This window comes from Equus asinus, chromosome 2 (genome assembly GCF_041296235.1).
Source record: "Equus asinus isolate D_3611 breed Donkey chromosome 2, EquAss-T2T_v2, whole genome shotgun sequence".
Lineage (NCBI taxonomy): Eukaryota > Metazoa > Chordata > Mammalia > Perissodactyla > Equidae > Equus > Equus asinus.
The window spans coordinates 108850921-108872437 of NC_091791.1; the positions used below are offsets into that span (position 1 = coordinate 108850921).

Genomic DNA, 21517 nt, shown 5'->3' on the forward strand with positions numbered 1-21517 from the left:
CTTGATGTGAAAACAAATGGAATTAAATAATAAAATGTTTCGGGATTTGATTTTTTCACATGTTGTCTTTTGAAGTTAAGACAAACCAGTTTCACTTGGGAATAATAGTATCAATAGTATCAGCATTCCCTTGACTATGGAGTATCTTTCTTTCTGCTTTTGAGCTGACCTACTGCCACTTCAGATAGTAACTTGAGATCAGAGCTAAAGTGAAAGCAGAGAGCTTGCAAGGCAGCTGACAGCTCCCCTCCCCTTTCCTTCTAGGTCACCCTGCACGGGGTACAGAATATGACTTGCTTGGGTTACAGTTAGATCACAGAACCCCTCGTATGAATAGTTTTCATTTTATGTCACTCCCCAAACTAAATCATGCAAACAAGCCGGGACAGGATCTGGTGTTTTCTTACACATGTTAACATTGACCTTGCCACTTTGAACCACACCCAGCATTCCACATCCTACTCACATCTTTTCTTTTCAACCTGCTCCATGGTGCAAGACAGTCTGTTTTCACTCTGTACCTGTGCCAAAAACCCATGAGGTCCCCAGAAGCTGGACTTTGTGTGAGGTTAGTTCTGAAAAACAGGCATGTATTTTGCGCATCTGCTAAAATATTTCCTTCTAAATGTCATCTGTCATTGCTCGATTTGATAAGAAAGGTGAATCTCAGCAGTGTTAGATATTTTCTCATGTTTTACTTAATTTGCTGTTTTAGACCAGGGGAAGGTAACATTCGTGAAATATATGTAACAGTCTATATGTCTTTTCACGATTGTTTCATAAACCCGGAAGGAACCTTTGACTTTCTCATATTTGGACCAATAATAGGTTCAAAGTTGCCTCAAAGATGCTAAACAGAGATGTTAGAATATTCGCAGAAAGGGAAAGCCACCATGGCAATCGGCTGTTTCCTGCATGTGACTGTTGAGATTTAGAGGGAATATCACGGTTCTCCTTTAACTCACATATAAATTCCTTTTTAAAACATTGCTCCCTTTGAGATTTGCAAATAGTTAAACTAGTTTACACAGTTCTTTTTCCCCTTCCTTTTAAGTACAGTTCTTAAGTAAGCAGACACTTTAACTCACCACCCTATTAGACAGCTCTTTCTTTATTGCCTTTTCATAGCCCCACTATCAAAAATAAGATAATGCCCAAGATCTGGGACCTAATCAGCTTTCTAGCTGAGTTTAAAGAGTCTAGAGGCTGTTTAAAGGTAGCCCCAGTTGTGTGTGTGAGCCTACTGCGGTGTTTGCCCTGCCACATTTTGATGGAGAGGCTAATGTGTTTGCTAGATAAGGTGAAAGAGACCAGCCAAAAAAGCAAGGCTCTGTTTGATAAACCCTGACATCTTTAGCCATTTTTCACACACATGAAAGAAAGCTTTAAAACTCCGAGGAAAATAGGGGTGTCCATTCAAGCACGCTAATGTTTATCAAGACAAAAAAGGTAAATAAAGAAAATTGGCATCTTTTAGGCTATTAAATTAATTAGCTCTAGAGCTTATCATTAAATTGAAAAGCTGGATGAAATACAAGTCTATTTCTTGTTGTTGTTATTTCATGTGAAAGGTAAGTTCTTTACGTCAGTGTGCTTTAAAAAGACAGTTGTTTTGTTTGGCTTGGCTTGCCCTGGTGGAAGATTTGAGCCCTGTATAAGGAAGTTCACAAACTGCAGTTAAACTTTTCTAAGGCTGATCTGCATGGACTTGGGATGAGAAATCAATCTGAAATTAGCATTAACGTGCATGATGACATTTTTTTAAGTGACCTGACAACAGATTGATAAAGCCCGAATAAAAATATGCCAGTTAGCATCTACTTATAATTAGAACTCAGTTCCCAAAGTCCACTTCATATAAGTTCATATACAAAGACGTTTTAAAATAAAAGAGTTTTACAATATAGAATGATTAAAAAATATTGGAGGTAAACTGTTGATTGCCTTATAATTTCTTTTTTCTAGAAAAAGTAAAAGAAGAAAATATCAGAGAGTTTCACAAAAAAGAGCTGTCTCTCAAAATAAGGATTTAAATGACGTAAGTATAAAGATAATTTTGGGCTCAATTTTTATACTTTGATCATTTTAAGTTCATATAGAAGGAAATATCAACTCTAAATCAGTATCCTAGTAAGTTTTTCTAATTTTTTTCTTTAGAAAAGATACTTTTCTATTTCTTATTTTTCTAAATCAAAAGTATTTGATAAACTAAAGAAATGACCTCAAATGATTAGTTCATCTATAGAACATTTTACGGTATAATCACTTGAGTCTCTAGAAATGTGTTTCTTCTATATATTAATCATTTTAAACATTTTAATGCGTTGATTTTAATAATCTATATGAGTGTGGATTTTTAGATGAATTTAATGTCAACTAGGGATTAATGTGAATTAATTAAATTGACTGTATCTTCTTTAATGAGAAAAAAGGATTTAGTTTTAATACTGATGATCTTAATAAAGCTTCTCTCTACTTGTCTGTATTTTCTCAACATTAGGAATTATTTTTATTAGAAAGTGAATTAATTTAATAATGGCAGAGTGGCAAAACATGAAATAAATCAAGCGATTGCAAACTGACTTTGCTATTGTTATTGAGGTTACTTAATCAAACCAAGTAACTTTCAATTAAAAAGGAATCAATTTGTGTAAGCTATTTAAAAATAAAAACATAAATTGGGGTTCACATTTAATTTTCTTTAGAAACAGCCATTCAACAGAATTTGAAACAATATCTACGATGTAAATAAGTCTTGAACACGCTTGACTCCATTCTCTAAATAGTGAAAAGTCGCATCTTACAAATGCATTTCCAATAAAATTATTGTCCCAAGGTATGCAGTACCATAAAGTATAATCCTAACAGAAATCTGGAAGGTCTCTGAAATTAACTCATCGCTATATTGAAAAAGATACACAAAACTCCCAGCACATATATGGAAGGCATAAGGTTTCACGACGCCTCCCGTATAAGATGCAAAAAGAAGATGAACATTGGTTGAGCATGTCAGACCATCTTGTAGTTCTTACTCTTTATTTTTGGGGTTATTCACTGGAATGATAGTTTACGGTTCCTTTTTTAAATTAAATTTTTGTTTATTTATTATCATTTTTAAGTGGAAGATGGAGAAAGAATACAGGGAGAATAGGGACTAGCAAAACCAAATCAAACCCAAACCACAAAAAACAAAAACACACAACAAACAACCCAGGCTCTTTTCCCTTCCCCCTTGTTTTCCACATTCCCATATACAGCCCACACTTAAATGGTCAAAACTCACATGTAGTGTCAGCCCCCCAGCCCTTCATGAAGGCTCCTCAGGAGTGAATACTTGGCTGTCTTTCCCCCATGCTGTTGGGGCCCTTGTCTTGTGTTTAAGAGTCTAACAAGCTAATCTCTCAATGCCCTACACTTACGGGAGGATGCATGCAATAGATCCAGCAATGGATCAAGCATTTGACAGGTTGCTGCTGGCATCTTGCAAGGTTCATCTTCCAACAAGTCAGATATATGGCTGGGTCTAAAACAAATTTCCTTATTAACTTTAAACCAAGTGCCCACAGAGGCCTGACAGGGATGATATATGGGTAATGTGGACCAGGTGTGATATCATTGGGCGTGGTGGGGACTATGGCAAACTGGGGAGTGCAGGCTTGTTCTAAAGAGGAGCACTGCCATTTACCTTTTATTAAACATAGCCTTATGGAAATGCAGATTTAATTTTACTGTAGTTTTTGATTTTTCAAGATCACCTGAAAATTCAGATTTTCAAAATTTGAAAGCAGCCATTTAAAAAATTATTTTGCAGTCCCAAACTAATAATCCAGGAGGCTGGATCTGGCCTGTGGGTCATTGGTTTGTTCCATTTGGACTGTCTGATGGCTAAATGTACCTTCTAGCATTAGTATCTTCCAGCAGCGCTTCTCAAACTTTAGTGTGCATAAGAATCACCTGGAGAGCTTGTTAAACTCTAAAGATACACTTCTGGCCTCCACAGGAGAGATTCTGATTTGCATTGCCATGTCTATTCAGTTTTTCTGCCCATTTTTTAATTGAATTGCTTGGGTGTTTTTGTTATTGAGTTGCATGAATTCCTTATATATTTTGAATACTAACCCCTTATCAGATATATGGTTGGAAATATTTTCTCCCATTCTAACAAGTTCCCAGTTGATGCTGAGACTGACACTGGCCAATGAACACGCAAGTGGGGAGCTGGGCATATTGCTGCCTCCATGGTCTTGATAGTTGTGGCTATTCACTTAAGGATTAATCCAGGGGCTCTCCCTGACCCCTCTTCCTCTGCTTCTCCTCTTTCCCTCCCTCTCTCTGTCAAGATGACAACTTAGGGTTGATTGAAGCTGGCACTTTTGCTTTGGGACAGGAGAAGAAGTTCAGTATTGATGTTGTTGGATTCAGTCTTCTTAAGTTGGCAGAAAATGCTCAATCCTGTTTACTTATTTATTTATTATTACTTTTTAATTGAGATATCATTGGCATATCACATTGCGTAAGTTTAAGATGTACAATGTGTTGATTTGATACATTTATATACCGCAATATGATTAGCATCATAGTGTTAGCTAACACCTCTATCATGTCACATAATTATCATTTCTTTTTTGTGGTGAGAACATTTAAGATCTAGTCTCTTAGCAACTTTGAAGTATATAATACAGTATTCTTAACTATAATCACTATGCTGTGCGTTAGACCCCCAGAACTTATTCATCTTCTAACTGCAAGTTTGTATCCTTTGACCAACTTCTCCCATTTCCCCCACCCATGAGCCTTTGGTAACTACCATTCTACTCTCTGTCTTTATGAGTTGGGCTTTTTTAGACTCCACATATAAGTGATATCACACAATGTTTGTCCTTCTTTGTCTAATTTATCTCGCTTAGCACAATGTCCTCAAGGTCCATCACGTTGTCCCAAATGACAGGATTTTCTTCTTTCTCATGGCTGAATAATATTCCATTGTACATATATACTACATCTTCTTTACCCATTCATCCATCGATAGACACTTAGGTTGTTTCCATATCCTGGTCATTGTGAATAACGACACTATAAGCATGGGAGTGCAGACATCTCTTTGGGATCCTACTTCTGTTTCCTTTGGATACATACCCAGAAGTGAGATTGTTGGATCATATGGTATTTCTATTTTCAATTTTTTGAGGAACCTCCATACTGTTCTCCATAATGGCTGCACCAATTTACTCCCTACTAACAGTACACAAGGGTTCCAATGTCTCCACATCCTCAGCAAGACTTATCTCTTGATGATAGCCATCCTAACAGATGTGAGGTGATATCTCATTGTGATTTTGATTTGCATTTCTCTGATGATTAGAGATGTTGAGACGCTATTTGGATTGTGCCTTTGTAAAAATATGTATTCAGATTTTCCTGCCTATTTTTTAATTGAATTGTTTGGATCTTTTTGTTATTGAGTTGCATAAATTCTTTACATATTTTGCATATTAACCCCTTATCAGATTTATGGTTTGGAAATATCTTCTCTCATTCCATAGATTGCCTTTTCATTTTGTTGGTTGTGTTTTTGTGTGTGTGCAGAAGTTTTTCACTTTGATGAGGGCCCACTTGTTGATTTTTGATTCTGTAGCTTGTACTCAATCCTGTTTAGAAGATAAACTCATCCCTAAATACTTTGCAGGTAACCTGCTTCATAAATAAGTATATCCATTGATACATGAGTGATTACTTGGTGCTAGGCAATGTGCGAGGTAATTTGACGATACTACCTTCAGTCCTGACAAACTTTTCTGAGGTAGATATTCTCACTCCCAATTTACAGGCGAGGAAACTGAATCTCAGAGAGGATAAATGACTCACTCAAGGTCACACAGGTACCAAGTGACAGAAGAGAGATTGAAAGCAGGACAGAATGATTCCAAAGCCTATTCTCTTTCTGTGATACCCCCAAATTTATGTGCACACACGTTAATATGACTTGACATAATAACGTAATATGATATGAAAATCATACCTTGCCCCATAAGGATTCAAAGTGATTATCAAAAATGCACATTATAAATACATTATAAATAAAATGTAAAACACATTAGAAGCAAACAAAATAAAACAAGAATGAAAGGAAGATGGAATATAAAATGGCATTCCATAAAATCTTTATTCCCTTGCGAATAGTGGGTCATGAACTTAACTCTGAGTTCATAAAGAAAGAGCAGTCTCTAAGGGCACCATATTAATGGGTGATGTGGACCATGTGAAGGCAGACATGAAGCTGTCTCACTTCCCAAATGGGACTCTCACCTGGTCTCCATCCTTAGTCCAGGATGCCCTCTTGGGACTACCTGAGAAGACTTTCACGGTGCTCATGGATCTACCTGTACCCAAGATCTCTGGAGAAATGATGGTTGATGCCTCTGAAGAACACTTACTGCAAATGACCCAGAGCAATCTCTATGGTATGGTAAATCTGAAGTCTGGGATCTTGTCCATTTAATTCCATTGTAATGTATCTGGCACAGCACTATAGATAGATAGAATTTTAGTTAAAACAGTATCATCATGTTGAGGATAATACTTCAGACTAATTGCTTTAGGTTAAATGTACAATCATGCCCTTCATATACTTCAACACTGGGAGTCATTTTTTGGTCTTTCATCTCATTTGTTTTAAGGTTCAACAAACTTAGTTGGTTGAAACATATAGAAGGGCTTTAAGATGAATGCTTTTAGAAGAAATATAAAGAGCCGTGGGAAAGAAACAAGATAAACACAAAACAGGAAGATTTCTTGATCAAGGGCAAAGAAGTTATCTTACGCTTGAAAAAATTTCCAGAGAGCTTAGTTTGCACGTTTCCTCATCTGAAAATGAGGGGCTTGGTATTCTCCTGGTCTCTAAGTTTCTTTCTAGCTCTAGCACTGGGAAGGCGTTAGTTGGACTGTGATTTGATGGAATCAGAGATGAGCAAAGGAGAAAGAAGAGGGAGGAATCCTCAGAACACCAGAGCTGAGCGTCCATCCCAGATGTAGCCACGCGGTTTCCAAAGCAGCCTTGCAGCTCACAGGATAGACACATCACTCATTCTCATTTCATAGCTGTACACCTAGAGATCAGCTGGCTAGCTCAGAGCAGGGAATTCAACCCAGGCTGGAAGGCAGTTCCAAAAAATTTAGATCTTCTGCCAAGTGGATTACTTGAGTCATCCTTCAACATCACATTCCAATTATAATGCTCGTGCAGTGTCGTGAGGCATTAATAGGGAGACTGGCCTGGGTTTTGCTTTGGGCTTTATACATCTGCCACATCCGTGTTTCCTAACTTCATCTGGGTTTTCAGAAAATATTTGGCAGAGGCTATCCCTTCAGTACTTGCTTTTTAAGTTGTTTCCAATATTGAATCTCAACCTGAAAAGATGTCCCTTCTTTTTTTGTTTAAACTTGTTTGATTAGTACAAATAAAGCAAAACCAAGCAAGGAAACAAACAAGCACCTTTTGAGGCTTCCTCATTTGGCGGATGTGATAGCTTGTCCTCAAAAGATTGGCTTCTGGCTTCTCCAAAAGCTGAGCTGGCTTGCCCAGTTCTTCCCCAGAGCATGCTCTGAGATCTCTGGGATTGCTACATCATCATGTCTCTTTCACATACTTTGATCTGGGTGCTGTTGTTTGTATTTCAGAGTGTATAGACAGCTTGATAGCTAGAAGCATATTTTAAACCAAATGAGTTTTTTCAAAAAGAGATAGTATCAAACACAAAACAAATCAAGGCACGTGTATCCTCTAGCCTGTTTATTTTGGGGCTATGTTGGCGGGGTGGTAGACATATACTGTTTTATCTACCTCTCATCCTTTCAGCTTCTTCTAGTTCTAGCACTTGCCCTGATTTTCCTGGGGAGCCATCTCTTCTCCACTATCAGTTCTTGGGGTTCTGGTGAAGCTGCCTCCATCATACTTCCTGGCCACAGTGATTGGTCCAGGGTTTGGCAAGCAGTCCATCAGAGCCAATCAAAGCTTGTATAAGTTAGGGTTAGTTTTGGTTTTCAGGAAAAGAGATCCCAAAGAAACTGGCTGAAACAAGATATGTGTTATTTCTCCCTGAAAAGCCCAGAGGTAGACTGTTTAGGGCTGATATACTAGCTCTGTTAACAAGACTTTTTTTTTTTTTAATTGATGAGTAGATTCCAAAATTTATATGAAAATGCAAGGGACCTAGAGTGGCCAAGAATGTTTGTAGAAGAAGAATAAAGTTGGCGGACTTAAACTACTTGATTTCAAGACTCACTATAAAATTACATAATAAAGCAGTGTTGTATGGTATGAGGTAAGATAAATAAACCAATAGATCAAAGTGCAATCTTACAAATAGTCCCATATATACAGAGAGAGTGAATTTTCTACAAGGACACAAAACAATTAAGTGAAAAACAAAGGAATGTTTTCCATAAATGGTTCTGGAACAATTGAATATCCAAGTGATAAACATGGTACCTACGTTACACAATATACAAACAATAATTTCAGATGGACCGTGGAGCTAAAGTAAAAGCAAAAATTATAAACTTCCAGGAAAAAAAATGACTAAGAATATGGAGTAGGCAAATATTTCTGAGAATATAAAGGCATTAAAATAAGATAAAAATTAAATATAAAAAAACATAAATTACTTCATCAAAATGTAAGTCCTGTATATAAAAAGACAATATTAAGAGAATGAATAGGATTTGTTTTTGTCTCCATTTTAAAAAACTTTGCTATAATTTGGGCTCTTTACTATTTATCAAAATGTATAGTTTTTTGAACTTTGCTTCAAAATGGTATGATTTAACTTGCTTTCTCTCCCTAAAACTTTCCTTGTTTTTTTTTTTTGTTGATATTAAGCATATACGTTACTCTGTGGCTTTTACCTCTCAAACCTCAGATTTGCTAACTTCTGTATCATCAGAATATTATTTGCCTTTCTACATGTACAAGGACTTAGAGCCAATTCATTCCATCCGTGCAATTACCTCTCTGTCTATAAAGATCTCCACTGGGATTTCCTTGGAAATATTTCAGTGATAGCTTCATTTTGCAGACAAAGAAACCTGAGAGAATAAAACATTTCCTGGAAATCTGACAGTCTCAGCGCTGAAAAGTTAAGCACTGTAAATTTAACAGATGCAAACAAACTAGTCCTCCTAAAACTGATGTCAGAACATCCCCTGAATTCCTATTTGATTGCAGCTCCCGAGACAGATCTCATTGGAAATCACTTCCCATTCTTAGGTTCTTCTGTGCAATACCTGAATGTTGCCAATTAAACCTGTAGGAGAACTACCTTATGAATAGCTTTCAGATGGGGCCTGTGTGTGTCTGTGTGACTATGTATTTAGCATACCCTGAGGGTATGCGTTCTTTCTGAATAAAATTTCTTAAAATTCTTAAAAAAAATTCTTAAAATTCTACTTTTGCTATGATTAAAACGTGATCTTGTTAAAAGGGAAGAGAGCTGGTCGATAGGGGAACAATGGTGGGGCAAGAGAATGTCTGGTTTCCCACTGATTGTGTGTAAATATGGCGTCTACTTTTCTAACAGACATCTCCTGAGACTGATAACACTTTGCATTCACATAGTGGGCTGTGTTTTATGAAGGATTTTCATAGCCATGGTATTGTTTAATCCTAGAAAAATGTTAGAGCTCTGCTAGTTTATAGTCATCTTATGGTTTTATGTACCCTCTCCCAATGTAAATCCTTCAAAGTATTAATGCTAAAGTTCCCTGATGGGAGCTTGGACTGGTTTTCCTCCCAGTAACATTCACGCAATTATATTTAAGCTTCATGAGGTTCTATGATGCCTCATGTATTTGACTGTGGCCACCCCATGTTCAGAGGTTGTCCAGAATCTGTTCACACTTCTCCAAGCACCCATCCTCGGCAGTGTTCTGGGACTGGCATCCTGCCAGAGTGATCCAAAGGGACAGATCTTTCTTTGCTCTGTCCCAGTACAGACAGGCCTGGCGTGTGTCCTAAACCTTGTAAACAGAGGAATGAAAGGGTAAGACCTCATTCTCCCTAGAGTTTTTTTCTGAGCAGGTAAGGGTGGTCCTCGTAGGCCTGCTTCCACACTCCAGTGCTGCCTCTGTTCCCGCCTGCTCCCAAACCTGGTTCTCCAGCCCTCCCCAAAATATCCTGTGTTCCTAATCTCCCTCTAGAGATTTTCTTCACTTGACGTTAGCCAAAGTCATTTTGTTGTTGTCTCCTCTCAAAGAACCCATCTATGTAAGTTCTCTTTTGGAAACATGAACCCACAGTGATCAGGTCTAGTTTGCTGAAGTAGTTTGCAAGTGAGACTGAGAGAAACTTTCAGTAACAGTACCCTGATTCTTGTGAACAGAAAGGGGACTGTGTTGGAAAAGAGGACTCTTATGGCCTTTTGCCAAAATAATAGTATTCCTGTTTCCGTTCTTACAATTTCCCTGCCAATCATAGAGATGAGCTAGGTTGTATGCATACCAGTTATCATGGAATTCTGATTTAATATCAAATTATGCACAAAGCTGACCATTTCCCAAGCTGGGTACATAATAATTGTGCCTAGGATTTTCCAGGTGTCAAGGGTTATGGTAAGCCCTATCCATGCATCATCTCATTTAATTCTGAAAACATCATGATGAAGTAGGTACTGTTATTATCCTCATTTTACTGATGGAGAAATAAACAAGGAGGTTAAGGAAGTTACCGGTACGTGGCAGAGCCAGCATCCAACTGAGGTACCAAGCTACACTGTATACCATGTGCTCTGTGCTGATATAATAATCATGCACTGGATAATAAGGCCTGTTTTCTGATTACATAGACTGTGGAAATAGATAATTTTTATTCTTAATGTTTATTCTTAGCACCAACCACACATTTAATTAATAGATTTCCTATTTATTTCATTTGTTTATAAAAATATGCTTCGCTTTTACGATTAAATGACTAAGTGGCAAGGACTATAACTTAATTATGTATTGCTTAATTGGTGTATTAGTTAATTATATGGAGTTAATTTTTAAAATTAAGTAATTGTATTTTATAACATGTTACTGTGCCGATGTCAATCATATTTCTATGTTAATTTTGAAACTTTGACTCAAGTATTATTAAATGTATAAATAATTTTAATACTAAAATTAGTATAGGTTATTAGTAAGATTATATTCACACACACACAGAACATACACACACACAGCTCAAATCTCTTAAAAACATTTATTTACAATATATGCAAAATATTTTAAATATTAAGAAAAATATGCAAGTAACTTGTAAAAGTGAACTTCAATTTTGAGATTAGTGTGGAAATTTTATTTAATTTTAGTATTTCTTGGTTTTAGTATTCTTTCCTGTTATTTAAATGAAATAATTCTGTTTGAAAACCTAGTGTTAGAAAACGACTTCACTATGTTGTCAGCTTCTTCAGGACAGAGTCATTGTTTTATATTTTTCATGTGGAATAGTTCCCGGCACGATAAATGTTTGTTGAATTTCAATTTTGAATTTAAGTGAAATGATGCTGAAAATTTTACATTAGTTAAAACCATTCGTCTGAATTGAAACCAGTAGTTGCTATTTTGCATAGGGGAATCATTAATACTCAGGTTTCTAGTGAGATTATTTTAGTGATAGTACAAAATGAAACATTTCTTTTCCTTTGAGTTTTCTCTTTCAATCATGCATGGCTTAGTTGTTAGGCTAGTATCTTTGACTCAAATGAAAATTATAAAATTTGTTATCATTAGGATTTCTGATACTTTATGGGACAAGAAATTAATAAATTTAATACTACCCCTATTTTTTTTGTGTGTGTGTGTGTGTGAGGAAGACGGGCTCTGAGCTAACATCTGTTGCCAATCTTTCTCTTTTTGCTTGAGGAAGATTATTGCTGAGGTAATATCTGTGCCAATCTTCCTCTATTTCATGTGGGACGCCTGCCACAGTGTAGCTTGACAAGTGGTTCTAGGTCCACACCCGGTATCTGAACCTGTGAACCCTGGGCCACCGAAGCGGAGTATGTGAACTTAACCACTATGCCACTACGCCGGCCCCTGCCCCTGTTTTTAAGAACAAAGAAATTGAAGCCCAGAGAGGTTGAGTGATTTATTAATGTCACACAGCTAGCTACTACCAGAAGTGGCTATTGAGTATAGTGACTCTGGATCCCAGTTCAGTGTTCCTTCTACAGAATGTCTTTAGAAGAGATCTCTTCACAGAATGTCTTATTAAATGATTAGAAATAAATTATTTCTCATTATTGAGCTTAACACTTCCCTACTAATTTCTCCATTTAGACCCTTATTCAATGTATATGAGCTATAAAGAAAACAAAGTTATCTTGTGGGCCATTTTAGGACAAGAATTTCCTGTGAAATACTTAAGGCATCTCCAATACTCGGGATGAGGAAAGCTTAATTCTCCAATGCACTGCTGTGGAATTATAGGTTGGTACAACCTTACTGGAGAGAATTTAGCAAGGGCCATCAACAACCTTAAAAAGTGTATTCCCTTCAACCCAGAAGTTCCATTTCTAAAATGTTATCCAAAGGAAATAAAATCTGCCAAGTGCATTGACATACACACACAGCTACGCACACACACATATTCATTGTAGCATTGTTTAAAACAACAATAAACCAGAAGTATACTGAACGTCGGTCAATGGGGATTGGTTCTGACACATACTTACCATAAATATGCAAAGAAAATGAAGTCTTTCTATTTCTTGGCATCTGATTGGATGTTTTCATGAGGCCCTAACTTATTGGAGGGGAAAAGTTGTAGTGGAGTTAATGATGGGTGACTGGACTTTCCTTGTGCCACTTAATGAAATTACAGCCTTATGTGCTTTAAACTCTCCCTCTTTCAGGCCAACACACAGTCTTTTGGGTTTCTTTCCTTTCCTGCTGCTTGTTCCCAAGGTAGCATCTAGGACGACCTTGTGGTGGCTGGGGTCGAAGGAGGCTTGGTTTTACATAACATCCTCTATATTCTTACTGTTCTGCTCCCATCTGGCCTTTTTGGAGTAATATTCTTGGGTTCACTGTTGGAATATATAGTCTCAGACACTTGCTCTCGGTCTCAAAATGTAACCCAAATCCATTATCCATTCTCTTTTTCTTTGATGGTAAATATGTTAGGCTCCTAGCTGCCCAGGTAGAGACTAAATTTTCCAGGAGTCCTTTGCAGGTAGATGTGCCCATGTGAATAACACAGTAGAATGCAAGCGAGATACACCACTTCCATGCTCAGGTCTTAAAACATCGTACCTACACTCCTCTGAGTTTTCTTTCCACTTCCCATGAGTTGGAAAACTTTCCAACTTTGGCCCTGAAATAGTGACTATGAAAACTGGGGGAGGGGTCTCTGAACAGTCACGTGGAACCTCACAACCCTCCTTCTCACTCAAGACTGTTATGGGAGACAGAAATAAAAATCTTCATTCTTAAAGTCATTGCATTTGCGGCTATCTCTTTCTTCCTACATCTCCCATCTTCTTTTTAATTTGTTTACTCCTTCGTTTTGGTGGAACACATTCTCTGATAGCTTTTGAGAAAAAGTGCACGGGAGGAAAATTTTAGAGACCTATCTAAAAATGCCCTTATTCTAGCCTTTAGTTTTATAATTAGTTTGGCTGGGTATAGAAGTCTAAGTTAGAAATCATTTGCCTTCAAAATTTTGAAATTTTTACCCCAGAGAATAAATTTCCAGTTCTTTTTTTCTAGGATGAGGGAGGGATCTTTTTGGGCTGTGTGATCTGGGGAAAAGATGTAGAGATTTGACTTATTCTTAAACAGACTTTTCAACCAATTTTCCTTATTTTACTCTTCTGCCTTTCCCTCACTTCCACACTATTGTTTTCAGAAATTCTTGGTACCTGGGCCAGCCTGGTGGTGCAGAGGTTAGGTTCACACATTCTGCTTCAGTGGCCCGTGGTTTTCTGGTTTGGATCCCGGGTGCAGACCCATGCACCACTTGTCAAGCCATGCTGTGGCAGGCGTCCCATATATAAAATAGAGGAAGATGGGCACAGATGTTAGCTCAGGGCTAGTCTTCCTCAGCAAAAAAAGGACGATTGGCAGCTGATGTTAGCTCAGGGCTGATCTTCCTTGGGGGAACAAAAAAAAGAAATACTTGGTGCCACCCAAATTTGCATCCTTGGAAATTTTTCCATGTAATTTGCGTTGGTTCGCAGATTCCCCGATGCTTGTCTTATGATTCATTTTTCTGGGATCTGATAATGTAGTTACCATTATTCCACCTGCTTTCCAGATTCAAAAGTCTTTCTCCTTCTCCTTGTATGTCTTTAAAAAAAATCCTTTTCTAGAATTTGGTGGGTTGGAGAAAATAGTGAAAGTATATGTGTATACTCATGTGATAACATTTGCTTAGGATTTTGGAATGATTCTTCATTTTCTTGCTGCTAGATTTTTGCTGTACTATAATTGTAAATATTTTATTGTTCAACTGTAGAGTTAAAAACATATTCAAAGACTGTTTTCTTAATGAAATAACAAAAACATTTGAAAGTATAAACTTTTCAGTTCATGTTCTGCTTCCCTCTTTCCACTTTCTGGTTGAGAAAAAAGAACTTGGAGAATTGTTGCATTCCTGAAGTCGGGGATCTTGAACATTTAATGAAGATCAATATTTTATTCTTCTAGTCCTGGAGAGTACTTTTTTGGTTGTGTGATGCATTTGAACAGATCATACTATTCTCTCATCTTCTCTCTTTTGACCATAGCATACGAATTTGCAAAAATGGATGAGATTGGGGCTGCTGTCCTGGATTTTGGAATTAAGTGAAATGAGAACTGGGAATACCATAATCAAAAGTCCGACCTCAGAAGTAATGCTAACTTCTCTATTGACATAGTGAACTGCAGACTCAACAACACTCTGCCTTTCTCTTCAGGAGCCAATGTGCCTTCTCCAAAAATAGCGCACGGGCTCGACAAGGTCCCAGTATTTGGGATGCCTATCAGGCCTTTTGGTGACCAAAGCATTTGTGGGATGGTTTAGGGGTACTAGAATTTCAGGATGGGAGGAGATTTTAGAGGATGTCTGATCTAGCTGCCGTCAAATGCTGAGATAATATCTACCACATGAATGTCAAGACATTTTATGGATGAAGATTGAAGACTTCCAGTGAAAATACATTCCTGAGAATAGCCAAGCGGAAGTCATCTATGAAGACCACAGATTCCCCTTCCTAGGCTGCCATTCTCTCTCCTGACACCCTAAACAGTGGTCTCCTGCTCTTGAGGTGCCCACTGAGCCATCTAAGTAAAAGATAAGAGCATCAGTTGTTACCACTCTGTGGGTCATATGCATTTTAATTAGGGCTTCCAGAACCCTGAGCAAATATAGGAGATGGAAATACACATACCTATTAATAGTGGCTCGTCAGCCAAATGGAGTTAATACTGCCTACAATGAAGAGTTGTCTAAAGAGTTAAAGAGAATAAATAAAAACTGCCTAGCACGGGGCCTGGTAGCTGACACTATTGTGAAGGGAGAAGATTGTGGCAGAAATCTTGCCTGCTTTCTCATGCATCTGCTTGCATCGGCTTCTGCCTGCTTGCAAGGCTACCCCTGCCACAAAGGGAAAATTATCAACCCAAATTGCGATGCATCAGTTGATTTGAGCCTCAGAAATACTCCTGGATTCCTGAGCTACCTGAAATTGTGTATTTATTATTAACCTGCTTGGCAGAATAAAGCCTCGTTTCATCCTAGGCATAGTGGAATCCTGATGGAGAAGAATTCTACCAGGTGAGTGGCAGGGTGCAGGCTTGGCTGAGCAAATGCAAGAGTGTGTATTTTAATTAGTCTTTAGAATTTTTTTTTTTACGGGTACAGGAAAAACAACAAAAACGTTAGACACTTGAAATCAGGTTGTTATATTTTGGGGAAAAAAAGCCAAGTAAAAAGAGAGGCCAAAAAGTGTTCAGAAATTTTATTTTATTTGCTCCAGAGGTATCTGCATATTTACATGGAGTGGATAAGAGAATATCTTATGAAACCTGCTATAGATTGAATGTTTGCATCCTCCCCAAATTCAGACTTTGACATGCTAAATCTCAATGTGATGGTATTAAGAGATGAGGCCTTTGGGAGATGACTAAGTCAAGATAGGAGCCCTTACGAAGTGGGATTAGTGCCCTTATAAAAGAGACCCCCGAGAGCTCCCTCATCCCATCCACCATATGAGGACACAGGGAGTAGACAGCCGTCCGTGAACCAGGAATCAGGCTCTCACCAGACACGGAATTTGCCGGCATCTTGATCTTATACTTTTCAGCTTCCAGAACTGTGAGAAATAAATTTCTTTTGTTTATAAGCCACCTAGTCCATGGTATTCTGTAACAATAGTCCAAATGGACTAAGACAATACCCAAAAGTGCATAGAGCATAGCAATATTTCCAGAAATCTTATCCTATTCTTATTCTTTTATATTCATATCCTAAATCACCTAGAAATTACTATTAGATGAAAGCAAAACTGGAAACTATGATTTTGTAGATATTTTAAAAGAAATGAATGTTCTAGTTATTAAATAGAGGTGGCTATTTGAAAATTAATCATCTTCGTCTTTCAGAATCTGACCCAGTAACACTAGCCCATTTACAAGTAGGGAAAATAGACTTTAAATTTTATTTAGAGGAAGGAGAGACTACATTTTAGAAGGTTCATTCTCTAGTTTTCAAAGAATATTTAAGGATGTGGAGAAGTAATTTACAAATTAAGCAAAATAAATCAGCTTAATTTTTAGAATATGATTCCAATTTTGTCAAGAATCTTCATTTATATATGCGCATAGGACAAAAAACTGAGAGTTTATGCTACAAAATGTCTACGATGGCTTTGACAAATGTTTTGTTTTTATACTTTTTTTGGTATTTGTTATACTTTCTGCAAGGAATTTGTTTCTCTTTATGATCAAGAAAAAAATATTATTTAGAAGAGGATTTGCTCTCTCAGTTTCTGCATCCATCTCCAAACATTTTATTTTTTCATTTTAAGTTAGATCTCGATTTTTATTAAATTAGAAACATTTTGGGCCTGCCCCGTGGCTGAGTGGTTGAGTTCGTGCACTGTGCTTCTGTGGCCCAGGGTTTCACCGGTTCAGATCCCGGGTGCGGACATGGCACTGCTCATCACGCCACGCTGAGGTGGCGTCCCACATGCCACAAGCAGAGGTGCCTACAACTAGAATATACAACTATGTGCTGGGGGTCTTTTGGGAGAAGAAGAAGAAGGAAAAAGAAAAGAAGATTGACAACAGATGTTAGCTCAGATACCAATCTTTTTTTAAAAAAAAAGAAACATTTGCACAAAGTCATCACAAGTTGTCCCCTGCTTTTGTAAACTCTTTTTTGAATGACACCTATTCTATTAAATTATTCATTTCTTAAAATAAGAGCCAACTCAACGCAAAGGAACATCCCATTGGATTAGATAACAAACTTCATTTTTTTTACTGACTCTTATGTAAATAACTCTGGCTCCAGCTTCAGAAGGCCTGGGTTCGTGTCTAGTTTCCTCACATAATAATATGTGAACTTGTTCAAGTTGCCTTCCCTCATTAACCAATGATAAAGGGCTAAGTAATCACAAGGCGTTTCATTAAAAAATGCTTTATAGTTAAATTTGTTGTTTTCAAATGGCTCCTCCACTCATTCTAATTAGAGCAGCTTGAGTATCATGCTTCCAAAGCAGAACGCTTTAAGTCACGTTTACTTACTCTTTCTCTCACAGACTGACATGCCGACACATATACCACTCCCTTCTACATTTGTTTCTGAAAACTTAACTCTAGGGTGACACAAGTTGCCACTTACTAATAGGTGCATGTTGGGTGCAAGGATGAGCATCTTGAAGAACTAGATGGAAACTTGGTTGGAAAAGCACGGGAACCATCTAAGTGAGAAACAGCTGAATTGGGACAAGGACACAGAGTGAAAACTCAACTGGGTCTGTGCAAGGGGCAAGAAGACTGGCTTCAATTCACACCATCAACCCAATTTCCTTGCTGTTGTGTGGATATAAAGGCCACCTCTGAGAATGGTGCACAAGGGTCCCTGGGGGAGGGGGGAGAAAGGGCTGAAATCCTACCTGGTTGCCTGTGGCTGTGCTTGTGAGAAGGGTCACATTTTCCTAATTTGTATGAAGGTATCAGATGGATTAGAGGTGGAGCTAGTCTAAATTTCAGCAAAAACTACTGTGGGTAAATATTAAGTCACTGGCTAAGAGCTGATTTTTTATAGATAAGGCAGGGACATAAATGCCTAAATTATAGCAGGGGCTTAGATTAGATCAAGGAGCTTCTGTAAGAAACGACGGACTGCTGTCTTTCTAAGATGGTTCTAGATCAGCAATAATGCCAGCTTTAGTGACCCAACAGACTTCTATAAGATCATGGAGTCATTCCAACAGAACTCAAGTGTCTTGTTGGCTTAACCAGAAACTAAATGGTGCTCATATTGAGACAGAGTAAAACATATTATTGACAATTCATGTGTATAAAGGTTCTGAGATTTAGTGACTCTGAAATACCGTGACAAATGGGTAAAATATAAAAGAAAATATGAACAGATACTATTAACACTGAATCTCACTTGGCTTTCATGAGAGGGGTCTGGCAGAGCTTCCTCCTTACCACGGGTCTAACATCCTTGCCACTGTCCCTTTGCCCAATTACTATCTGCCTCCACTCTTTAAAAAACGTCCTTGATATGCTTTAGTTAGGAAGCAGACAAGATAAGGTCAAACAAAAGTCAGAGTAAGGTGGGATGCAATTCTTCTTCTTATGCATTCCAAATTACTAGGGAACGTAAGGGTTAACTATAAAGTATTCCACCTTGAACCCCCGCGCTCTCTTTATCTAGCACACCATAATAAAAGATCAAGAGTTCCTGCTTATTATCTTATTTTTTCCTGCTTGCTCCACCAGGCTAAGGCCCAGTCTGGTTATGGATTAACACGGTGATCAATAGTAAGCCTGCTGTCTCTCTCTCGGCAGGGGAAAATGAACTCAAAATGCAGTCAAACTCTTATTGATCAAGGATATAGGTCTCACTTTCATTACCTCTGTCTCCTGATAACCCACAAATAATGTGATGAGTTGCTAATCTCTCTGATTTTCAATGGACCCTTCACCCCTCTTGTCTGCACACTGCAGTTTTTATTTTCATTGGGATCCACACTCTGTGTAATTCATGTGGCACTCACTCTCACTCTCTTACTGTCAGACCTGGTCAATCAGAGCTAATAATATCACTCTTCACTGAGGATGGTGGCTCCAGCGAGTTGAAAGTATACAGTCTCCGAACATGGCCAGGAAACGTGACGTGCAGCCTACCTCTTTCGGGGACAGAGAGATGTGATGTCTGCTTGGTGAAGCAACACTCAAATTGGTAGCAACCTTCTCAGGATCTGACTTGCTTTTACCAAAGTAGCTCCTGACTTTACAAATTTAACAATTCAAATGTTTTGTAGGGCAAATCCTATCTTGGCTTCTGGTTCTCAGAGGACCTGAACTGATGTAGAACCTAAACTTTTTTACCACTATGCATATTGGCCCTCAATGTAGGCATGGGCAGTGGCAGAGGGGAGGGTCCTCTCACCTTGGTATCTAAATGACCCCAGAAGGTTTCCGTTAAATAGCTGTAGAATATACTATGGGATAAGCCAAGAAAAATGAGGATATTTGAAATAGGATACTTGTTGATTTCTTTAATTAAAGGTAGTGTGGTATGACAGAAACGGCATGGCTTTTGAGTCGAAAGCCGTAATTTCAGAGTCTTGGACTTTCTACTAACTCAGATAGAGAAAAGAGGATGTTGTGCTTGTCAAAAATAGATCACTTCACTTTTGTCTAGAAAATTCTTATGTGCTTTAAGTTATGAGATGAAACCAAATCAGAGTTTTAACTCAGTTTTCTTCAGAAAATAATTACTTTCAGAAGTACAGTTCCTGTTCACCTTCTTAATAACTTATCATGGCTTTATAACCTTTTTTTTAGGGTCTGAATCTTATTGCTTTTCTCAAAGCAAAGTAAAAAAAGAAAATCCGACTTTCACAGTGTGTGATGTCAGTCATACAAGTTAAGCATCGGCTTATAAGAGATCCTCAAGTATAAAATGGCATCGAACACGGGTATAAGAATGACTGGACTGAAATTTATGATTTTCCTCAGCCAAATTATTAGAGCTAAATTAAAGCTAGCAACAGTTGCTTTACCTGTCTGATATAAAAGCAGAGAAAATGCTCAACTAATTGAATCACTCTTGTGAGGAAAGTTGTAATATTTCCTGCTGCCAATCTGGTTAAAACAAATCGCAATGACACAAATAACGTGCTCACTCTTGGAGAAAATACCAGAGGACCAACAGCAACTGAGCTAATGAAATAATCTGCTTCCATTCAGCCCGTAGGGTCTGAATGGTGTTTTCCAGCTCCAATCCAAACAATTTGTACACCTGTTGAAGAGAAAATAAAATATGACAGTGGTACAAAGTCCGGGGGATTAGCGTGATTTGCGCTGAGCTCTTAAAGCTGAGGTAATTGTAGGTCTCATTTTCTTCTTTTGTTCTGCGGAGCAGCATTGGAAATTCGACAAGGAAGTCCTCTTCCCCCGTTTTTTCTAAGTAACTGGGTGGAAATTTCGCCAGATTTCCACCTTCCCTGTCTGCTGTGTCTCCTTTGAAATGCCCTGGTTTCATTTGGCTTTGGGGAATGAGAAAAAGGGAGCACCAATCAAGTGTAGACTTGACTTGGCAGACTCTGGAGTTACCTTGGCATCATGCTTTTGACCTCTTGTTCTAAAATCTGGAGATCAAAAGACCAGGAGAATGAGAGGAAAGCATACGTGGTTTAGGCTGTCGAGATAGCTTCCACTGCTTTTCATAAATGTGGAAGAAGAAGGCACTCAGCAAGCCCTTGTTCCTGCTCAGGGTCTGCGTGTTCCCGTGGTGTGCAGTGTCATATACATTCAGGCTCTGATTTGCTATACTTCTCAAGCTGAACGTGCGCTACTGAATACCTTTGATGTTGCCATAATTGTGTGTGTGATCTTCAATCATGGATGTCATCAAATTTTATTAAACTTAATATAGATAAAACCAAGACATTATTGATTAGTTCTGCCATGTAAACCTCCCAGGCTTCCTCTCAGAGTGGTTTTCTTCTGGGGAAGCTGTCTTTATCCTTTCGATAATACTCATGCCCTCGGAGCCACTGTGGCTTCTGAATTTTCTTTTGAAGCCCACATCAATCATATAATTAAGACGTCTTAAGACAACTGCAGCAACCTCGCCATATTGCGAGGCGTGCTCTCTGGTCCGCTGCTGCAATTTTAATTCATGCCCGTCTTTCATGTGGGCATAATTACTGCTGTTCTTTGTTTAGGGTTGTTTTGTGGCATTTTTCTCGTTGATCCAGATTTAACCAGATAGACTCCTGTTTGGGTTTAAACTTTCCTATCTTATTAA

At 38.0% G+C, this 21517-nt stretch overlaps 1 long non-coding RNA gene across 2 annotated transcripts in view; it reads left to right on the forward strand.

The window, feature by feature from the left end:
* The window catches only part of LOC139041766 (uncharacterized), a 93461-nt gene that overhangs the window by 60277 nt on the left and 11667 nt on the right, over window positions 1-21517 (forward strand). For both annotated transcript variants that reach the window (XR_011497617.1, XR_011497616.1), the window contains one exon: window positions 1978-2038. This is a non-coding gene — a long non-coding RNA (uncharacterized lncRNA). The remainder of the gene's footprint in view (window positions 1-1977; window positions 2039-21517) is intronic.